The sequence below is a fragment of the Mus caroli genome, unplaced genomic scaffold (genome assembly GCF_978045245.1).
Source record: "Mus caroli unplaced genomic scaffold, Mus_caroli_1 scaffold_9, whole genome shotgun sequence".
NCBI lineage: Eukaryota > Metazoa > Chordata > Mammalia > Rodentia > Muridae > Mus > Mus caroli.
The window spans coordinates 22,837,844-22,859,841 of NW_028227264.1; the positions used below are offsets into that span (position 1 = coordinate 22,837,844).

General features: G+C 43.9%; 1 protein-coding gene across 9 annotated transcripts in view; it reads left to right on the plus strand.

Annotated features, from left to right (window-relative positions):
- The window catches only part of Epb41l2 (erythrocyte membrane protein band 4.1 like 2), a 151,196-nt gene that overhangs the window by 5,649 nt on the left and 123,549 nt on the right, over positions 1–21,998 (plus strand). Inside the window, exon 1 of one of the 9 annotated variants that reach the window (XM_085842695.1) lies at positions 16,339–16,503. The exons of the other annotated variants lie outside the window; for them this stretch is intronic. The gene's annotated coding sequence lies outside the window, so the exon portion shown is untranslated. Of the gene's footprint in view, positions 1–16,338; positions 16,504–21,998 lie in introns of those variants that run through there. 9 annotated transcript variants of the gene reach the window in all.

Consider the following 21,998-nt stretch of genomic DNA (forward strand, 5'->3'; position numbering starts at 1 on the left):
GTTTCACGCCTGCTTTTGTTTCCTCAGAAGTTTCCTGAAGTAGAACTGTAATTAGAGAAGGCCACTAACATGTCCATGCTGGGTGCTGTTGGCTAGGCTGACATTTTGCCAGGGACTTTGGGCAAAATATTTTACAAAGCCATTTCTTTAATGGTGTGTGTGTGTGTGTGTGTGTGTGTGTGAGTGAGTGAGTGAAAATCGTACCTATTTCATAGAGTGATACAAGAATTAAGCGAGCCAGTGTTTATAGAATGCTTCACACAGTGCCTGGCATCTATGAGAGTTGTTTGCTCGGTTATGAAAAGAGCTAGTGTGTTGCTTTTGGTAAGCACATTTTCTGCAGTTGTCAGGAACCAGTTATCTGTGTGGAAGCAGAGTCTGATATGGGGCTGGGATTTTTTTATTCTTTGAATGCCTTTTAAAAACTATTTTTAGTACAGTATCTTTAGAATTTTCAGGCTTTTACAGAACTATTAACCTAATCTTGCCCAATTTTTAAAAAATAATGCAGAAAGTGCCTTGTATATGGTGGTTCTCTTGGGACCTGGTTTCAACAATACGGGAAGAATGTAGTCTTTTTGTGGTGTTGCTAGAGGTAACGGATCCTGAGTCTGAAGGGCGCCTGTGTTGTCTCTCAAGTTCTTTTCTCTGTAGTTGAAGTAAGGTTGTTGAGACAAGACTCTTAGTAAGTGGGTGTTTTACTGGTTGTGTAAGCTCTGGCAAACAACACACTAAAGCCAAACCTTTATAGATCCAGTACCTTGTATTATATGTGAAATAAACCTGCAGGCGTATATTCCCCCAGTGTAGTGTTTAATTTTAAAGTATCTGCCAGTATTATGAGACCAGAAGTCTAATATAAATGCTTTTATTTTGGGTGGGAAACTTGGAGGACAGTGATTAATGCTGGTTCCATTTGCCTCTACTGGGAGGACCATCAGCCTGACAGAGCTTGCGTTATTTTTTTATGATAACTCTTTTGACTCAGTTTCCCTATTTCCTTTTCATGTTACCTTTAGAGCAGTGGTTCTTAGCCTTCCTAATGCTGTGACCCACATGTTGTGGTGACCCCAACCATTAAATTATTTTGTTGCTACTTCATATCTATAACTTTGCTACTGTTATGAATCGGGCTGTAAATATCTGATGTGCAGGCTCTGGGAATCTACCCACAGGCTAAGAAAATCTTCTCTAGACTGCTTCATTTGCATCGTGTGAGCCAACTATTGGATTTATTCCTTTATTAAACAGTGGTTGAACTGATGATAGGTGAGGCTATGTGACCTTACAGCGAATGTTGCTTACAGTAGGGCTTTCCTTCTATTGGGCCTCTCCCTCTGTGAAGTGTTGCTGTGGGTCACTGTCAGGGTCATGGTTGATCAACGTCCCCTGTGCAGTAAGCCCTCAGACATGGTGTATGAATCATTCCTGTTCTGATTTGGTTCTAGACTTCCTCCTTTACTGTTCAACAATTTGCTCATCCTCTAAAGCTCACTTTTAGACTTCCTCAGCCCACGGCTGAGCCTGATTTATATGTTGTTTGGCTTTTTAAAGTGATGCTTTTCATTTCATCCTTTGCACCAGCCCACCAGTTCAGACTGTAAAGCAGACTGTAAAACAGTTTGTCCTGTGGTCTTAGGAAGTGCAGAGTTTGTGAGAAAAGAGAGGAGGTGGAGACCAGCAGTGCTGATTTACCTTCACATGCCAAGGAAGAACAGGGGTCACATGACTTACAAAGGCTAGAGAAGACAGTGTGTATACCATACAGGAATGCTCACAAAACAGGGCTGACAACCTCTTGTATCTCTGGACACAGTGAGCTAATTATCTGGTTATTTGGTCATTTTGATCATTACCAGATGTCATAGTCAGAGACCGGAGCAACCAAAGTTCACCCTTTGAGGCAGCAGCTTGATATGGGATTAAGTCTTATTTTCTGTATCTTCTACATTTTCAAAAACAACTTTTCCTGAGACAAGGTCTCCTGCATTGCCAGGATCACCATGCAGACTGACATGAACTTGAGCCTCTCTTCCTCCTGCTTCCACCTTTCAAGTGTTGAGGACACAGGGCTTCAGGAGCCACCAGCCCTGATTTGTGTGGGCCACCCCTGGAAAACCTCAGTGTTGTTTTGTGATTTTATTTTATTTTATTTTATTTTGAGACAGGGTTTCTCTGTGTAGCCCTGGCTGTCCTGGAACTCACTTTGTAGACCAGGCTGGCCTTGAACTCAGAAATCTGCCTGCCTCTGCCTCCCAAGTGCTGGGATTCAAGGCGTGCGCCACCACTGCCCAACGTTTTGTGATTTTTGTTTCATTTTCAGTTTTAGATGACAATACTCTTTTATAGTGTTCATTGGAATGCCATCATTACACTGAACGTTTCTTAAAGCTACCAAGTTGTCTGTCAGCATTGAAGTCTTGATTCCCAATTTCTTTCTTTTTTAAATTGGTTTGTATTTAAGCGCATGTTTGTGTGTGTGCCTGCATGGTATGTGCACAGTGCTTATGGGGTCTCTGGAGGTTAGAAGATGTTGTAAAAGTTCCCTGGAGCTGGAGTTACAGGTGTCTGTGTACTGCCTAATATAGTCTCTTTGATCCAAACTGAGGTGCTGTGTAAGAGCAGGAAGTTCTCCTAACTGCTGAGCCATCTCTTAAGCCCCATGGTCTTTAATGTTTTTAAGTGTCAATTTTTAAAGTGGGAGGCTTTGAGACAGAGGCTCACTATGTAGCCCACATTGGCTTCAAATTCCTTTTGTAGTTCAGTCTGGTCTCACATTCTTTTATGTAGCCCAAGATGGCCTTGAACTTGTGATTTTCCTGCTTCTCAAGTCAACTTTGAGATTATAGGTATATACCCACCATACCCAAGTAGGTAAGTGTCAATTTAATCAATGTGATTTTAAAAACGTGTATTTTATGTGTATGAATGTTTTACCTGCGTGTACGTCTGTACCTCATGCGTTCTTGGTCCTTGTGGAGGCTGGAAGAGGATGTTGGTTTCCTTGGAACCAGTAGTGACCCACTGTGGGAACTGGGAATAGAACCTCACTTCTCTGCATGAGTAGCAAGTGCTCTTAACCATTAATCTTCCCAATCTTTCAAGTGCCATTTATTGAAAAGAAATTTCTTTGTATGAAGATGCAGTTAAGATTTGTACATGCAGTTAGTCTTTGTAGCCCTTAAGATTTAGTTATCTCTTTATTTCTTATTTTTCCTTTCAGTGTATTTTGTTGAAGAAACATAATTGATTGTCTCATGTGCTAAACACAGTGTGAATTTTGCTCTTTTCATCTCTGTGGTATGCTTAACCTATTCCTGTACCCTGTATTCTCTTTGATCTCGAAAAATGACCCAGTTCCCTCCCTCTTTCCTATTTCTGTGAGATTATTCCATAGGTGTAGGCTTGTATTCAATATCTTTTATTGAATTTTATTTTTACCTTCATTTTGTGTATGGGTTTATGCTTATGTATGTAGGCTTGTACATTCCACAGGGCATTGTGGAGGTTAGAGGACAGCTCATGGGAGTTAAGTCCTGCGGGTTTTAGGGTTGAACCCAGACCCTTAGGCTTGGTTGCAAGCGCCTTTACTCACTGAGCCATATTCCTGGTCTGTGGCCATCAGGCTTTTGATGCTGTCACAGCACAGATGGGTTCATTCAGTCTTAGGGGCTGCCTTCTTTCAATTATGTACATAATGAAGGTGTCAGCCACAATCAGTAACGGTGTGTTAGAAAAGAAAGAGAAGCAAGCCTTAGAAAACCAAACCCAAAAGAAGGAAGACTGTTTGGACTGTATTTATACATGTTAGTGTGGTATGCAGTTCACTTTCCCGATGAAGGTCACGGCACCCAGTGGACGTGTTGGCTGAATGTTAGCTTGCTTGTTTTGGGCCCCCTCATTTCTACTCTACTGTGTGATTCCCCCCCTCCCCCCCCCCGAACTGGGTTTCTCTGTATAGCCCTGGCTGTCCTGGAACTCACTTTGTAGACCAGGCTGGCCTCGAACTCAGAAATCTACCTGCCTCTGCCTCCCAAGTGCTGCGATTAAAGGCGTGCACCACCACTGCCCGGCTTATTGTGTGTTCTTGAAGCACTGAGTAACAAGTCTACCATGACTGAGCACTGCTTTGGGTTGTGCGATTCTTGTGATTGAAACAGGGCCTCATGCTGTGCCAGTGCCCCACAGAGCTAAGCTCCTGCTCAAGTGAAGAATGACCTCTTGCCTGTTAGGCACCGCTCCTCATCTGCTCCTCCGACATCAACGAGACGTGCCAGAGTAGAAAGCCTAAGGATCAAGTGTGGCTTTCTCCCTCTCCCGACCAGCTTGTTCCTTCATGTGGTTTTACACTTGTGCTCTTTAATTTACAGTGGAAATGGCACTCCCTAGAGGACGTTGGCATGCTGTAGGTAGGATACAGGGGAAACAGTGGGCAGGCCAGTGCCCGAACTCTGATAGCCGTCAGCTTCCCAGTGGCCGCTACTTTCAATATTTCTGGGTTGTTTTTGGTGTGTTTGGTCTCTAAGAAACATAACCATCTTGTTTCTTGAGTTGAAGAAAATGATGAAATACCTTTCATTTTATTATTTGTTAAAGTCTTTTGTATTTTCTAAGGGAACAGGACATGCTGGGAGTCAAGAACTTGGTTCCACAGACATTTAACAGCCACTGTCTGGTTTCTTGGGTTCATGTGGAGGTTTTTTTGTGCATCAAAAGTTGTTTTAGTTGATGTTTCATCGTGGGAACACTTGAGAAGCCTATGCAGTCTTGCTAATGCCTCTTCCCTCCAGTTTCTTGTACATATAAATGATATAGCTACTTACTTTACGTTCTGATTAGAGTTAGTTTGTTTTAATCGCTTCTCATAAGACGAACACTCTCTTTCCCAGTCTCTAACTAGAGAGGAGCCATGTAAAGTGCGTTGGTTAGGCCTGCAAAGATAGTGTTAAACAGTCTTATGTTTCATCCTGAAGATGGTTTTGCTTTTGTCTCATCTGCCTGGTGTTTGTGGTATCAGCCTTTACTTCAGCTGTGTTAGAAGCTATAAAGTTCCTGCCATTAGGCTCAAACGTACAACAGTTTCTCAGTTCCATCTTACGCTCGTGTGTGTGTGTGTGTGTGTGTGTACACATGTGAGTGTGCACATGTGTGCAGGTGGGTGACAGTATGGCCAGGCTGCCTAGGAAGAGCCAATGGCTACAAGTCTGTGCTTTATCCTAACTTGCCCAGTGGGTTTCAGAAGTTTATAAATTCAAACTCTCTCTCTCTTTTTTTTTTTTTTTTCTGTGAGAAGATAGTGCTGGTTCTAAATAGTACAGTGTCTCCCTGGACTATAACAATGACTGAGGTGTTGTGTAGACTCCTTTTAACCCTTTGACTGTATATGCAGATGTACAATTGTTTCTAACTCTTACTTCATTTCTATTACTTAGCCAAACTTGGAAGCAGATACACATTTTAAAGTGATCTAGAGACAGACATTAAATTTAATACAGGATTTGGAAAAACTATAATATGGGTGCACAAATTACTGAAGCTAAAAGAGATGCATGACTATAATTCGAGATGGAAGCAGAATTCAAAGTCATTTTCTGCTTCATAGCATGTTCTAAGTTAGCTTTGGCTACAGGAGGTCCTGTCTCAAATAAAAACAAGACCTGAGCCGGGCGTTGGTGGCACACGCCTTTAATCCCAGCACTCGGGAGGCAGAGGCAGGCGGATTTCTGAGTTCGAGGCCAGCCTGGTCTACAGAGTGAGTTCCAGGACAGCCAGGGCTACACAGAGAAACCCTGTCTCGAAAAACCAAAAAAAAAAAAAAAACAAGACCTGGAGCTGGAGAGATGTCTTAGATGTTTAGAGGACTGGCTGCTTTAAGAAGACCGGGGTTTGATTCCCAGCTGCTCAAATGGCAGCTTACAAATGTCTGTAACTCCAGTTATAGAAGATCTGACACCCTCACGTGGGCAAAATATCAACACACCTAAATAAAAAAAAGAATCCAACAAAACCAAACCCTTCGAAGAGTCCCACTGGGTAGGTTCTAAGGAAGATGTCTCTGCCAGTGCTTTTTTATGCAGTCCTTTTTCCTCTTGGTAGCATATAAAGCTATGTGGTGACTGTGGTGGGCTTCTCTTTCCCTTCTCTTCTTCCACAGGCTCTCCCTGGCAGCTCAGCTCTTCTGGCTCAGTCTTCTTAGTGCTGGGATTATGTGTGTACCTAGCATGCTTCTTTCTTTCTTTCTTTCTTTCTTTCTTTCTTTCTTTCTTTCTTTCTTTCTTTCTTTCTTTCTTCCTTCCTTCCTTCCTTCCTTCCTTCCCTTCCTTCCTTCCTTCCTTAAAAAAAAAATATATATATATACATATATATCTGTTAATTTTAAAGTTATTTTGTTCTAACAAAAATCTAGAACATTTTGTCATTCTACTTTTAAGATTTTTTTTTTTTTTTTTTTTTTAAAGTTCTGTTCAGTAGCTCTGACAACTAAGAAAGGCAAGCCAGGAAGAGGTTAAATGGAAGCCACTCAGCAGTTTAGTAATGACAGCCAGCCTGGCCAGGCTCCTGTGTTCAGTGGTTTCTTCTCTATTCTACTCCTCTGCTCACAATAAAATAGCTAATTGGAGTTTTCTTGGAGACCCAGGAAGCCTGCCAAGTTTTGTAGGTAAAGGGATGTCCTGTAGCTTTTAAATATTTGCATCATGAGCCCTGAAGGTAGACAGACCGAAGTCTTCCAAAAATAGCTCAATAAATGTGTCAAGGTTTTGAAATACTGCTGAAAAAAAAAAAAAACCAACAAGGAAGTCTGGTACTGTGGGGGTTATTGGAAAATGATGCCAAATGCTTTCAGAAGTGTTTGCAAAGCCAATGTGGCCCTGGTGGTATCTAGACAGTGTGCATAGTCAGCGGAGGCTTTGGGAGACTATATTTGTTATGATAATCCTTTGTGTCTTCCTGGTACTCTCTGTTGAAAGCAGCTAACTGAAAATCTTCCTGGAGACGTTTCCTTTCATTCACTTCTCTTAATGGAGAAGAGAAAAAACTTTCTCCCTCCATAAAATAAATAAAAAATATATGTAGGAAAACTTAAAGAGTGTCAAGTAATGATTTGAATCTGTCTTAAAAAGAAGTCAAGAGTTTCCTCTGCACTTGTAGCCGGAACTGTCTTTGGATCATGGCCATTAAAATTAACATCAGTAAAGCTCGTGGCTTCACTTTCCTAGTGCCAAGCATGTCTGTTTTAAATTAGGCGCATATGGGATTGTGAAAACACTGGTTTCTCTCCCAGGGCCCCACCCTAACACTGGAAGCAGGATGAGGTCTGTGGAGGGCATTTCCTAACGTCTGCAGCCCTGAAAAGGACTATGGATTGGTACATGTTTGGTGTAGGTGTGGCAGCTGCTTTCCTGATGCCAGTTCACTTTTATCTTGGTGCTGTGAGCTTAGGATAAAAGACTGTAGTGTGGATTCTAGACCGTTCTATAGCTTGGGACCTGTGTGTCAATTGCTTTGTGTAGCACACAGGGCAGCAGTGGAAGATGGTTGTATTTAAGACTTTTCTTTGTATATGTATATGTAATTTATTGAAGCCATATTTGTGTGTGTGTGTGTGTGCATGCGTATCTGCTGCTCTTTTTTATTTTGAAATTCGTTCCTACCATACCATTATTCGTTACAGAAAACAGAAGTCTTTCTACAGAGACAGACCCTCATGTCATGCAGGCTGGACTGTAGCTGAGGCTGGCTTTGAACCTCTTGTTCTGTGTTCAGTTCTCCAGTGCTGGGATTTAAGACCTGAGCTGACATGGCCTCCTCTGCCTCCCTTTGTACTTGGTTTGCAGAGTTTATAGGATGCTCATCAGTAGAACAGTAGTAAAGAAAGAGTAATGTGCGCACGCGTGCTATGCGGAAAGCGCAAGCCTCATGTGTATTTCGCCTCTACTCCTTCATGCTCACTGCACCCACCCATAATATTTTGAAGCAGATCCTAAACAGTATATCATTTCCTGTGTAAGTAATGTGAGAGCCCTGTTATGTACTACACGGTGTCTGAGGTTCGTGTTTCCAACTGATTGGTTTTTGTGTAAGTTGTTCATTTATAACATACTTAGTTGTCATGTATTTGAGATAAATATTGAGTAGTGTTTTGTCACTGCAAGCAGATTTGTGTGAATGTGGCATTGTGTGTGCTGTCGCCAGTACTAGCAATGAAACACACTGCAGTACATCAGTAAGCTGTGACAGAAAAATTCTGAATGATCACTAAGTTAGAGCAGAAGAGATCTAATTGTAGTGTTATTTTTATCTTTGAGACAGGGTCTTGTTGCCCGCGCTTTTGTGTGTCCCCCTGGTAAGAACACGCTCAGGGCAACAAGAATCTTCTGCAGTACAAACTTTATTGCTTACCCCATCAGGAGCCAGTGGAGAAAGGAGCCAGAGAGAGAGCCCGAGATGGTGGAGCCCCCTCCCTTTTATGGAGGACTGTCCTCCGCCTCGGAGTGTCACTCCCTGATTGGCTGCAGCCCCTCAGCCAGAGTTGTCATCACGGGAAAGGCAGAGCACATGGGGTGGGAAACTACCCCAGCGCATGTGCAGATGGTTTGTTTACTACTTAGAACACAGGTGTCAGTGCCATCTTATAATGGCGAATGTGAGGACGGCTCCTTACATCTCCCCCTTTTCTTTTATTTAAGAGCAATAGGCCACCCATAATAATGAGAGTGGAGATAGAGGTCAAATCCCCAGTGTGCAGGTAAAGGAGCCGTACACAAAACCTCCTCCCAGGCTCATCACCCGGAGGGGTCCTGGTCTGGTCCCGTGTCGTTTTTCCTGGGGGAAGGACACTTGGACACTCAACCTTCTTGAAAGATGACATGTCTCCCTAGAATAGGCTCATAAATGCCACAGAGCCCTTCTACTGCAGTGCTTAGCCGTGCAACTCTCTCGGGCTGCTGAAGCACACTCACTCTATCCCGTGCAATGAGACTAGCCTCGTGGGGTGCAAGAGCTGAGTGGCCAGCGACCTATTGATTAAGCATAGATAACCATATATCAGGGGAAGCACCATGTTCTAGTGCTGCAAGCGCCTGGGAAATAACCACCATGTCTCTCCTAATTTGGGCCTTAAGCTTACAGACCAATCAAAGAAGCAACACTAATCCACAGCAAAGAACAGCTCCAAATAATTCCACCCCCACCCATTCTTTAAAGAAGGAAAATGTTGAAAAGATAGTCCTTAGGTCAGGGACAGGTCCAAGTGCATGGGGCAAGTCTCAATTTTCAAAGGGTCTGTTCAAATTTAGCCGTCCAATTCTGTATCTCCCAACGCTGCTTTCCCTTTGTTGTCGTTGCACTGGACATCACCAAGACGAGGGACATCAGTATTCCCTTGGTCAGTCTGGATTTTTCGGGTGAGTCTTTCTGGTATCCAGAATGGGTTGTCTTCATTCTGTGGAAAAACACAAACAGCTCCCCTGGATCTTATCAAAATAGGATCCGGGCCTTTCCATTTGTTATTTAAAACATCTTTCCATTTAACCATCTCTTTGGGCCTATCTGGCTCTGAACAATGTCGTTCAGCCGCGGTATGGCCATGAGAATCAAGATTTAAAAAATTGAGTGTAAAGAGTGCTGTGGACACAGACACTCTTGGTACTCGGGGTAGAGCCTCCTCGACTCCCCCTTTCTGTTTTATTAGATAGGATTTGAGGGTGCGGTGCGCCCGCTCAATAATACCCTGTCCTTGGGGGTTGTATGGAAGTCCAGTCAGGTGGGTTACGTCCATCTGACGGCAGAACTGTTGGAATTTTTGAGATGTATAAGCTGGTCCATTATCAGTCTTAAGGAGTTTGGGTTTTCCCCAAGCACTCCATGCCTCAAGACAATGTTGAATCACATGTGAGGCCTTTTCTCCGGTTAAAGGAGAGGCAAACATGATGCCAGAGCATGTGTCAATGGACACATGGAGATATTGAAGTTTTCCAAAGGAAGAAACATGTGTAACATCCATTTGCCAGACCTGTAGAGGTCGAATACCGCGTGGGTTAATTCCCACATGAGGAACTGGCAAGAACTCACAGCAGCTTTGACATTGAGTAACAATGTCACGGGCTTCTTTTCTCGTCAAGGAGAAACGGCGGCGTAATGTTTCAGCCGTCACATGAAAATTGTTATGAAAATTTCTTGCAGCCTCTATCGGGGATGTTAGGGCAGCAGCCACCACTTTAGTGGCTTTATCTGCCAGATCATTCCCCAGAGCCATGGGGCCAGGTAGGCCTGAATGGGCTCTAACATGAGTAATATAAACAGGAAATCTTCTAGATAACAAAACTAATTGTATCTGCTGAAAAATATTGGCAACTTTACTGGAAGGCTTAATCACTCCAGCCACTTCTAAAAGATTTACAGCATTAACCATATAACAGGAATCTGACACAATATTAAGGGGTTCTAAAAAGGTTTTTAAAACTTCTAAAACCACTAAACACTCTACCACTTGAGGTGAATTTTCATTATATTGTTTGGATACTACTTTACCATTAGCCACATAGGCACCTATGCCAGTTTTTGATCCATCAGTATATACCACAACCCCATTTTTAAGTGGGTTTCTTACTGTTATTTGTGGAAACACAACAGATTGATTTTGGGCGAACTGTAAAATTGGATGTTTTGGATAATGGTTATCTATTTGTCCTGAAAAGGAGGTAACTAAAACTGCCCAATCATTAGATGTGGCTGCCAAGGTCTGAACCTGTGCAGCGGTATAAGGTACAATTAAAAGATAAGGATTTCGTCCAAAATGGGTAATCGCTGCTTTTAGGCCTTTAAGGGCGAGCTGTGCAATTGCATCAGGATACCAATTTATTATTTTAGCTGGAGATACATTTGGATGGATCCACAACAATGGCCCATTCTGCCACAAAACTGCGGTTGGCAATTGTGCTGTCTTAAAGACACATAAACTAAAAGGCTGCGAATCCTCAATACGTTGTAATTGTGCATTCTGTAATGCATCTTCCACCTTTTGTAAGGCCTGGCTAGCAGCTAGAGTAAGAGCCCTAGGGGAGGAGATATGAGAATCTCCTTCTAAAATATCAAACAAAGGCCTTAACTCAGCGGAAGGAATCTTCAAAAAAGGTCTGAGCCAGTTAATATCCCCTAACAGCTTCTGAAAGTCATTTAAGGTATGGAGGTGATCTCTTCTTATCTCTACCTTTTGGGGCACAATTTTATTTGGGGACACCACAGAGCCCAAAAATTGTCCTGTATCAGAAATTTGGACCTTTTCTGTGGCTATCTGTAAACCCCACTGACTTAAAGTCTTAAGTAGAAAAGGATATGCCTTTTGTAGTATGGTAAGGTTTTTATGGCATAGAAGGATGTCATCCATGTAAAGAAGCAAAATTAAAGAGGGGAATTGTTCCCTCACTGGCAAAAGAGCTTCCTGCACATAAAGTTGGCACATTGTAGGACTATTGGACATTCCCTGTGGTAAGACCTTCCATTGATACCTCTTATCAGGTTCCATGTGATTAATAGAGGGGATGGTAAAGGCAAATCTGGGCCTATCCCTTGGACACAAAGGTATAGAAAAGAAACAATCTTTAATATCTATAATAATTAAATTCCAGCCACGTGGTAAGGCGGAAAGTACAGGGAGACCTCTCTGTACGGGGCCAAATAAGTTCATTTGCTCATTAATGGCTCTGAGGTCATGGAGCAGTCTCCACTTTCCTGACTTTTTCTTAATTACAAAAATTGGAGTATTCCAAGGTGAGGTAGATGGTTCAATATGGCCCAGTTCTAATTGTTCATTTACCAGTTGAGTCACAGCTTCCAGTTTTTCAGAGGATAGGGGCCACTGAGGAACCCATATTGGATCCCCTGCTTTCCATGGTATGGGTCGTGCTGCCCCAATGGCTCCTAGAAAAAACCCAGACCCTGTCTATCTTGGTTTCCAGTGGGTGAGATGGGCTCTGTCCTTCCTTGCTCTTGACGTCCTAACCCTTTTCCCTCTTTATAACCCATCTTTGCCATGATATTTCTTACTTTAACCGAACACCCTCCCGACGGGGCATTCTCATTGGACAAAACAAGGCCCAAATGCTGCATAATATCCCTCCCCCAGAGGTTAACCGGGAGTGGGAGCACATAAGGTATGAATTTCCCTCGCTGCCCCTCGGAGGATTCCCATGTCAAGGCAACAGAGCTTATAGTGGGACATGATTGATATCCTAGGCCCTGTAATGAATGAAATGACTCTGTGGTGGGCCATGCTTTGGGCCACCAATGTGTAGAGATTATACTTTTATCTGCTCCGGTATCAAGGATGCCTTCAAACTCTTTTCCGCTGATCTTAAGGCGGAGCTTAGGTCTATCATTCAAAGATACAACCAAATAGGCAGAATCATTTCCAGGGGAGCCCATTTTCTTTGTCTCAGGTCCTGCAGATTTCTCCCTGGTATTATCAGGGAGGAGCAGCAGCTGAGCTATCCTATCTCCTTTACTAATAGAAAAAACGCCCTTAGGGCTTGAACACAGGACCTGTATTTCAGGGGAATGTTGACAATCCATAACTCCAGGGTGGACTACTAAGCCCTGCAAGGTGAGTGAACCCCGGCCGAGAATAAGGCCCATGGTTCCAGGGGGCAAAGATGGTATAGGCTCCACCGGCACCGGCTGAATACTCATTTGAGGCATCAGTAGGAAATCGGAGGTGGCGCGCAGGTCCACCCTTGTGGGTCTTCCTGGGTCGCCTCTCTGACTGCTTCCTGGGTCCTGACAAACCGGTTCCCATATCTTTGAGGGCCCTGGGACCGAGGGCCCGATAGCCCGTTTTTTGACACATCAGCTGATTGGCTATCAGGTGGGGGAAGGAGTCTGCCCTTTATATCCCTCACAGAGCAACACTGGTCGGCTCTATGATAGCCCTTGCCACACTTAGAGCAAAGAGTGAGGGTCCCCCCCTTTTTGTCTGGAGCTCTACAATCTTTCTTAAAATGCCCAGGCCTCCCACAGTTAAAACATGTCCTCCAATCATTTCTGCCTATGAAGCGTTTTTGGGATTGGAGGATGGCAGCCGCTAAGCCTGCATTGGTGAGAGGTCCCCCGAGCTCTCGACAAACCCTGAGCCAATCCTGTAAGCCTTTATTCTTTCTTGGGGCTATGGCCGTTCGACACTCCTGTGTGGCTTGCTCATAAATGAGCTGTTCTATCAGAGGTGCGGCTTGCTCTGAATCTCCAAAAATACGCTCTGCTGCCTCTGTCATTCTGGCCACAAAGTCTGAGAAGGACTCCTGGGGTCCCTGGATGATCTTGGTTAATTGTCCAGTGGCTTCACCTGTTCGGGAGAGCGCCTTCCAGGCCTTAATAGCCGCGGAGGAAATTTGGGCATAAGCTCCCCAGTGATAATTTGTTTGATCAGCGGTATAAGCTCCCTGACCCGTTAACAGGTCAAAGGTCCAATCTCTCTGCTCTGGAGTCAAAGCGGCAGCATTTGCTCGGGCCTGAGTTTGTGCAGCCTCTTGCCATAGTGCTCTCCATTCCATATATTTGCCCATACTGGGGAGAGCGGCTTTTGCAATCATTTGCCAGTCGGCAGGAGTTAGTGCCATGCCAGCAAGCCTGTCTAACTGCACCAAGGTAAAATTAGCATTGGTTCCATATTTGCGGACCGATTCAGCAAGCTCTTTAATCTGTGTATAATCTACCGGAGCGTGAACACGCCCACTCTCGGCTCCTTCAAAGACCGGAAATGCCTGTTGCATCTTCCTTTGTTCCTCTCTTGGAATGAACGAGTCTGCGCACTGCCTCTCTGCGCAGGGCTGACGCACTACGCAGGGCGGGGGCTCCGCATAGGGCGGAGGTGCACTATGACCCTGAAGCTGACTGCCCTGGGGCCAAGCAGCAAGCTGGCCTTTGCCAGTCGCTTTTGGCTTTTTTCTTGACCTATAAGCTCGCATTTCTCTCTCATAACAAGCTGCTTCCTCCTCCAAGTCTGTTTCCTCAGAAGGGCTAATTTCTTCATCTGATTCACAGCTATTAAGAACTGGCTCCTTAAACTCATCTCTTTTCTCCTCTTTCCTTCCAATCTCTCCCCAGGTATTCTTCCCTGACATTAACTTTTCCTCGGGTTCAAGACCCGTGGAAAGGCCTGTATACTTATTTGGCGCACCATGTTTCCTCTTTTTTTCTGCTCTCTCTCCCCGCTTTACTTCTGATAGACTGTCTTGAATTTCGTTCAGAATTCTCCACCCCATCTTAACTACTTGTTGACATATGAAAAGAAACAAAAAGGCTTTTAACACTAGAGAAAGTTCAAGACCAGACATACCTTGTAAAGCTGTAACACGCCGTCCCACAGCTGAAGAGTTCTGAACCTACACCGGGTCCTTCTCAACAGTCTGTTTCCGGGAAAACTTCATTAACCACAGTTCCCCAGCTGATGAGTTCTGAACCTACACCGGGTCCTTCTCAACAGTCTGTTTCCGGGAACACTTCATTAACCGCTCCTTCTCCGTGATGCAGTAGCTCGCGGGTTCCGGCACCATTTGTTGCCCGCGCTTTTGTGTGTCCCCCTGGTAAGAACACGCTCAGGGCAACAAGAATCTTCTGCAGTACAAACTTTATTGCTTACCCCATCAGGAGCCAGTGGAGAAAGGAGCCAGAGAGAGAGCCCGAGATGGTGGAGCCCCCTCCCTTTTATGGAGGACTGTCCTCCGCCTCGGAGTGTCACTCCCTGATTGGCTGCAGCCCCTCAGCCAGAGTTGTCATCACGGGAAAGGCAGAGCACATGGGGTGGGAAACTACCCCAGCGCATGTGCAGATGGTTTGTTTACTACTTAGAACACAGGTGTCAGTGCCATCTTATAATGGCGAATGTGAGGACGGCTCCTTACAGGGTCTCAGTGTAGCTCTGGCTGTCCTTGAAGTTACTACGTAGATCTGGCTGGCCTTAAACTTACAGAAGTCCTTTTGCTTATGCCCCCTGAGTGCTAAGATCATACCTGGCCGTTAGTGTATTTTTAAGGTAATGTTTATGTATATGCATATTTTTCCTGTCTCCAACTTGAGTTTATTTTAGATTTTTCCTTTTTCTTCCTTTCTTCCATTCTGTCCTTTGTTGTTCTATGTTTTTTTTTTGTGAGAACTAAAACAAGTGAGATATTTTTCTTTCTGTTGGGAAAGTTGTTAGGCTTCTGTTTGAACTGCAGTGTGGGGACAGTGTACCACTTCAAACATTGACCATGCTCTGGCTTAGAAGCAGCAGAGCCGCGGTAGAGAGTCTCTAATGCTGCAATGCTTTCCTTAACTGCTAAGTGGGATTTTTATATTGGAAATAGTTTACACTTTAAGAACATGTAGTTATAACCTCTTACTAGAGGCGACGGATTATAAAGCATTGATGATGCATGTGTGCCGGGCATTGAACTTTGACTTAGCTTACTGTTGAATCCTGAGAGTAGCTCAGGTTGGTAGAAACTGGTTTTTATAGGAGCAATCCTACAGTTGAGGCCCTTCAAGTTTCAGGAACCTACTTTAACAGAGTAACATTATATTCTCAAATCTTCTATTCTAAACACGGCTCTGTATATTGATAAGGATGTGGAAACTCCTTCAGACCTGTTTGTATCTGCACCCTTTGTCCCCCCTCCCCCTCAGCCAGGACTGCTTTATTGCATTTGGGAGTAATTTGTTCATCAGAGGAGTTTCATTCAGTAACTTGAAAGCAGTTGCTAAGATTGTGCTCCAGTTTTGTGCCTAGTCTGAATTATGGCTGGGAAGGAACTCTGGAAGCCTGTGGAGAGTTGTTGGTGACATATTTGCATCTATCTTTTCTGAAGGGAGGGTCTTATTAGCACTCAGTTCTCCTGCCTCAGCTCATAAATGCTAGGATTACAAGCATCCAAAGTCTACCTTTAAAATAGATTTTTAAAAAAGGTTCGCATACAAGGTAATGCATTTCATTGTGTCTTTTCATGCAAACATATAATTGTACTTTGTTCTTATTCTCCCTCCCTTCTGCTTCTTAGAAAACAATTAGCTGATTTCACTGTGAAGCGTAATGGCTTTGTAGACAATTTTATTTAAGCACCTTGACTACATATTGTCTTCATTCAATATGTCATGAGCTCACCCTACTCTATTCCTCATCCCAGCCTCTTCTCCCTTTTCTCTTTATGGTGTGTGTGTGTGTGTGTGTAAAAGCATGACTCACTTACATATAGTGAAATTCTGTATTCAAGAGAAACATGATAAATCATCTTTGTCGCCCCCCCCTTGAGCCCACCCCTGCTTCTGAGATGGAGTGGGGATTCCATTTGGAATGTTGAGATGTCACAAAGGCCCTGGTGAAGGCGATAGTTGAAGGAAGGCAGCAGTGGATGGAGAGATCCTGTCTTCGACTGAGGGCTTCGGCAAGTGTATTACTGGAGCACAGGGTGCTTGGCCAGTGCTGGAGTCATTCACCGGAGTTCGTCCTGAGTCCTTAGAGTTTTCACAGAACAGGTAATTAGACACTGTCTCTCGGCACTTTCTTCTGCAAGGAGAAGGTAGACCCATGACTGTAGCCCCATGTTCCAGTCCCAGGGCAGCGATTGTGGAGGACAGTGCTGGGCGAGGGCATTGCTTTAATGTCTGCTTTCTCTTCGGTGGCTCAGGGTGGTGAAAATAGTCCTAATTCATACGGTTGGGACTCATTAATTTATCACTGTAGTGAAAGTTGATTTTAAAATGTCCTTATTAAAATAAAATATTTGATGATGTCATAATAGCAACTTTGGAAGAATGAGTGGAAAGCAGTTTGGTGGTAGCTGAAATCTTAATGTTGACCATCTCTGATCCAATATAATTTTCCCACTAATGGATTTGTGTTTGTTTGTTTATTTGGAGTTTTTTGAGAAAGGGTTTCCCAGTGTAGCCCTGGCTGTCACGGAACTCACTATATAGACCTGGGAGGCCTTGAAATCAGAGATCCAACTGCCTCTGCCTCTGGGATTAAAGGCATGTGCCAGTACTGCCTGGCTCCCACTAGGATTTTTATTTTACATTTTATTATTGTAATTACTTTTGAGATAAAGTCTCACCGTATACCCCGGTAGCTTGCTGTGTAGAGCATGCTGGTTTTGAAGTGTTAGAGATCCTCTTGTCTCTCCCCCTAGTGCTGACATTAAAAGTACACACCACCATGCCCAGCATTAACGTCTAGTTTTTAACTGATACATAACATAAAAATTGGGCTGTGTATGTATCTCTGTGAGTAGTGCTTGCCCAATATGGGGATGGTATTCTGGATTCAGTCCTCAGCACCATGTGAACGAGTGGGGTGGTGCAGGTTGCTATTCCACAGAGGTGGAGGCGGGAGACTCATGAGTTCAAGGCCAGACGAAACGAGGCTCCATCTCCTTGAAATAAAACAACCCCAGAAAGAGGTTGAATTGTGATTTTTCATGTGATATTTAGATACATGTGTATGTTTTGTAATATTTAAGTTGTATTCAGTATATCTCAAACATTTCTTGATGGTGAAACATTTAAATTCTGTTCTTTAAGCTTTTGAAAATAATACAGCATATTATTATGACCTCACTGCTTCTTGGCTGTTATGAATAGTGATCTTGCCCCCCCTTCCCTCCAGTGTGTGTGTGTGTTTTCTCCTACCATCTGGGCTCCAGGGATTGGCTGCAGTTTGTTAGGCTCGGCAGCAGGTGCCTGTACCTGCTGAGCCATCTCCCTACTGGCCCACGGATGTTAATTTGAAATACTGATTCAGTCTCCTCTGGATTGTAGAAGTTTATAGGGAAACTTCAGAAGTTGTGTACATTGCTGTGTTTCAAATTAGATGAACAACACAAACTTTGCTAGAAGTGAGTTGTTGAGTTTCCCCAGTTATAAATTCCGTGAAGACACTTTAGTATGAAGTGAGAATTATCCTGGTACAACTTCCATACCTTATTCTTCCTATCCCATTTCTTTTCTGGTCTAGAATTATCACTGTGATCATTATTATTATTGTGAAAGAGAGAGTTTGGACACTCATGTGTCACAGCCTGGACTTGAAGATCAGAGGACAACTTTCTGCAATCTTCTCCTTCCACCCTTGGTTCCAGGATTTGAGTGTGTATTATCAGGCTCACATAGAAAGGGCTCCACCCACAGGCCACCTCACTGGCTCTACTCTCCTTGGTTTTATTTCAGTTTAGTTTTTTAGAAGATTCTGCCTGTTCCTTCCAAACTTCTATAAAAATTATTTTCATTTTATTGTATGTGTATGAATGTTTTGCCTGCATGTATGTCTGTGTACCACATGCACACCGGGTACCTGTGGAAGTCAAAAGGCAGCACCAGATCCCATGGTTGCCTTGGGTCACCATGTGAGCTGGTACTGGGAATCTAATGTGGGTCCTCTGGAAGAGCAGCCAATACTCTTAACTGTTGAAACCATTTACAATTATTTATTTATTTTAAGAAAGGGAAGGTACATTTTGGCTCCTAGTTCACGTATATAGTCGTCATGGCAGCAGGAGCATTTCATCCTTAGTCAGGAAGCAAAGAGGATGGATGCTTGTGCTCAGCTTGCTTTCTGCGCATCATGGTTTGTATATGCTTGGAGTAGGGCGTGGCACCATTAGGAGGTGTGGCCTTGTTGAGTGGGTGTGTCTCTGTGGGCGTGGGCTTTAAGACCCTCATTCTAGTTGTCTAGAAACCAGTATTCTGATAGCAGAAAGAAGATGAAGATGTAGAACCTCAGCCCCTCCTCCACCATGCCTGCCTGGATGCTGCCATGATCCTGCCTTGATGATAATGGACTGAACCTCTGAACCTGTAAGCCAGCCTCAAGTAAATGTTGTCTTTATAAGAGTTGCCTTGGTCATGGTGTCTGATCACAGCAGTAAAACCCTAACTAAGACACTCTGTTTTATACAGTTTAGGATCCCAGCCCATAGCATGATGATGCCCACATCTCTAGAAACTCCCTTTATACAGTTCATCTTTTCAGTGATGCTAGATCTTGTTGACAGTCAGCATTAACTCATCAGTATACAGGCTTTTTGTCCATAGGCTGGTAAGCAAAAAAAGGCTTCTCCAACTTCCAAGTGTTACATACATGGCGTGCATTGTGCTTTACCTGCTGATGACCTTCTGAAGAAGGAAATGCAGCCAGTGTCTCATCGTTGCTGTGAATTATGGGGAAAAACCCCCGTTTATTATTGCCAGTGGAATTTTCCCAGTTGTCCAGCAATCCCCAAGAAAGACAAAAGAATGTGTTCTCCTGGTTGTGTTAGCTAGTTTTTAACTTGACACTGGATAGTCATTTGGGGGAAGAGAGAATTATCACTTGAGAAAATGCCTCCACCAGATTGGCCTGAGGGCAAGCCTGTGGGGCATTTTCTTAATTAGTGATTGATGTGGGAAAGCCTGCTCTTTGTGAGTAGTGCCATCTCTGGGCAGGTGCTCCTGGAAGTGTATAAGCAAGCAGCTGGAGCAAGTCAGCAGGTAGTAGTCTCCATGTGTATGTTCCTGCCTTCAGGACTTCTGCCCTGACTTCCTTAGATAATGGACTACATACAGGTTGTGAGATGAAATAAATTCTTTCCTCTTCAAGTTGATTTGGGCGTTCTATCAAAGCAACAGCCCTAAGATAGCAATTGGTACCATGAGTGGGGTTTATTATGGTAGGTCTGACGATGTGTTTTTGGGAGGATTGCTATGACAGTAGAATTATGGGCTACAAAAGCCATTGAGTGCTCAGAGGTCAGTGGGCTGTTTTGTTGGAGCTTGGAAGAGACTGGAGAGCAGACGAAGTTTCAGAAGGAAGTGAGGACTCTAGTGGTGCCCTCTCTGTGATATTCTGAATTAAGAATCTGTGGTTCCTGTTAGCTGGTGCTGAAGAATCAGCTGTGATTAGCAGGAGGCCGGCACCACTCACTGAAGTGAAAGCTTGGTTTTACTGGGACAGTTGATGCTGGTTTAGTGGAGCTGAGAAAGCAGCAGTGGTTCAGAGACCAGCATCACCGAGAATCATAAATCTGGGAGTGTGTCCTCATAGTGAGCCCAGCAGAAGCTGTGCTTCAGAAGAGACCGAGACTGCATCTCATGCTGGCCGCCGAGCTTTGTATTATGTGAATCACCAGGTGCTGCTGGTTGAAGGCCATAGACGTTGTGGGCAGCAGCTGAGCTTTGGCACTGAGAGGCAGGGCTAGACTGTTTGAATAGGAATCCAAGTTCGGCCCACATACTGTGATTGGAGACACTTCTCCTCACTTCTCTTTAACTTAGGTTCTGCCTCCTCACAGATACTTGTATGAAGTGATGGATAGCACTTCACTCAACCATCACTGAACCATCCCCACAGTTTTTGGGGTGCCACTTATCTCTGTTCCTCTCTCCCTTTTACACCAGTAGGAATAAGCAGAAGCTTTAAAAAATTCACTTTCCAGTTCTATTTTTCCTCATTAACATCTTATTTTGTAGTGTCTTTGAAAATTTTTGAGGTATATTATTATTAATGTGTATGAATGTTTTGCCTACATGTATGTTTCTGCACCATGCACATGGTTGGTGCCTGAGGAAGCCAGAAGAGGGTGTCAGATCCTCTGAGCTGTAGCTACAGCAGGTTACAAGCTGCCTTATGGGAGCTGGGGATTGAACCCAGGTCCTGTGAGGAAGAGCCTCTTGGTCACTGAGCTGGTTTTTTCTTGTCTTTTTACTATGTGTATGTGTGTTTTGACTGTATGTGTGTATGTTCACATGTGTGCAGACAGGGATGAGTTCCCTGGGACCAGCATTACAGACAGTTGTGAAGTCCAGTGTGGGGATGTGAACAAATCTGGGCTCACTAGAAGAGTAGCCAGTCCTCTTAATGCAGAGCATTCTCTGCAGAACTCTGGTTTTGTTTGTTTGGTTTTTTTTTTGTTGTTGTTTTGTTTTCGAGACAGGGTTTCTCTGTGTAGCCCTGACTGTCCTGGAACTCACTTTGTAGACTAGGCTGGCCTTGAACTCAGAAACCTGCCTGCCTCTGCCTCCCAAGTGCTGGGATTAAAGGCGTGCGCCACCACAACCTGGCTGGTTTTGTTCTTAATACCACTATAGGAGGGTTCCAGAACCAGCTGTAAGGATGCTGAGAGTCCTTCATTTTCTGGAATCAGCTGAACCCAAACTCCCCTTGAACAAATGGAACCACTTACAGACTTGAGAAAGGTAATGGCCTGCAAAGACCACACCCAGATACATACTAGAAAGAAGGCCTGGCTTTCAGTAAGAGAAAGATGCTTTACAGTTATGCCAGGCTTGGTTTCGCTCAAACCATGACAGGGATGGGCCAGTTGTTGCCTAGATTTCCCATCCAGTAAGCAAGTGTCCTTAAGTACTTTTTCCTCTTCTTTTCTAGGCAGTTGGATATAAGGCTTAAAATGGGAAGATGACAAGTTAGAGATGTGTTAGAGATGACACCAAGATGTGTAAGGAGATCAAATAAACCTTCCCTGCAGGGAGCCTCTGAAGGATACGTGTAACCCCCATCTCCCTCCCCTTCTTCCTCCCTGCCCTCATTCCAGCCCAGCTTTGATTCTTTCAATGGAACTTTTCAGCTGCAGAAACCGAGAAGACAGTAGAGTAATGGACACCAGCCGTCTGTCTCTGATGGCAGTGGGCAGTCTTACACTGCTGTCCATTAGAATCTTCGCCTTTTCCATTGGTTTTCAGACGTGTGGCACACAGTGGGTCCTTTGTCTTTCCTTCATCAATGCTGATATTTTTGCTAGTTTTGTCTGTGTGTTTTGGTTGGTTCTCATTTTAGGTCGCAGGTGGAGGGACTTGGATGGTAGACTAAGATGATGTATCATGCCTTCTTACTGTCTGTCTTTTTAAACGAATGGCTTTTACCCATGGTTTTTAGGTTACTAGTTGCCTGGGAGCATTGTGATTATATTCCTTCCATATGTATTTTTTACCCAGATTATGTAAGTTATGGAGCTCAGAGCCTTTCATCTCTACATCTATAT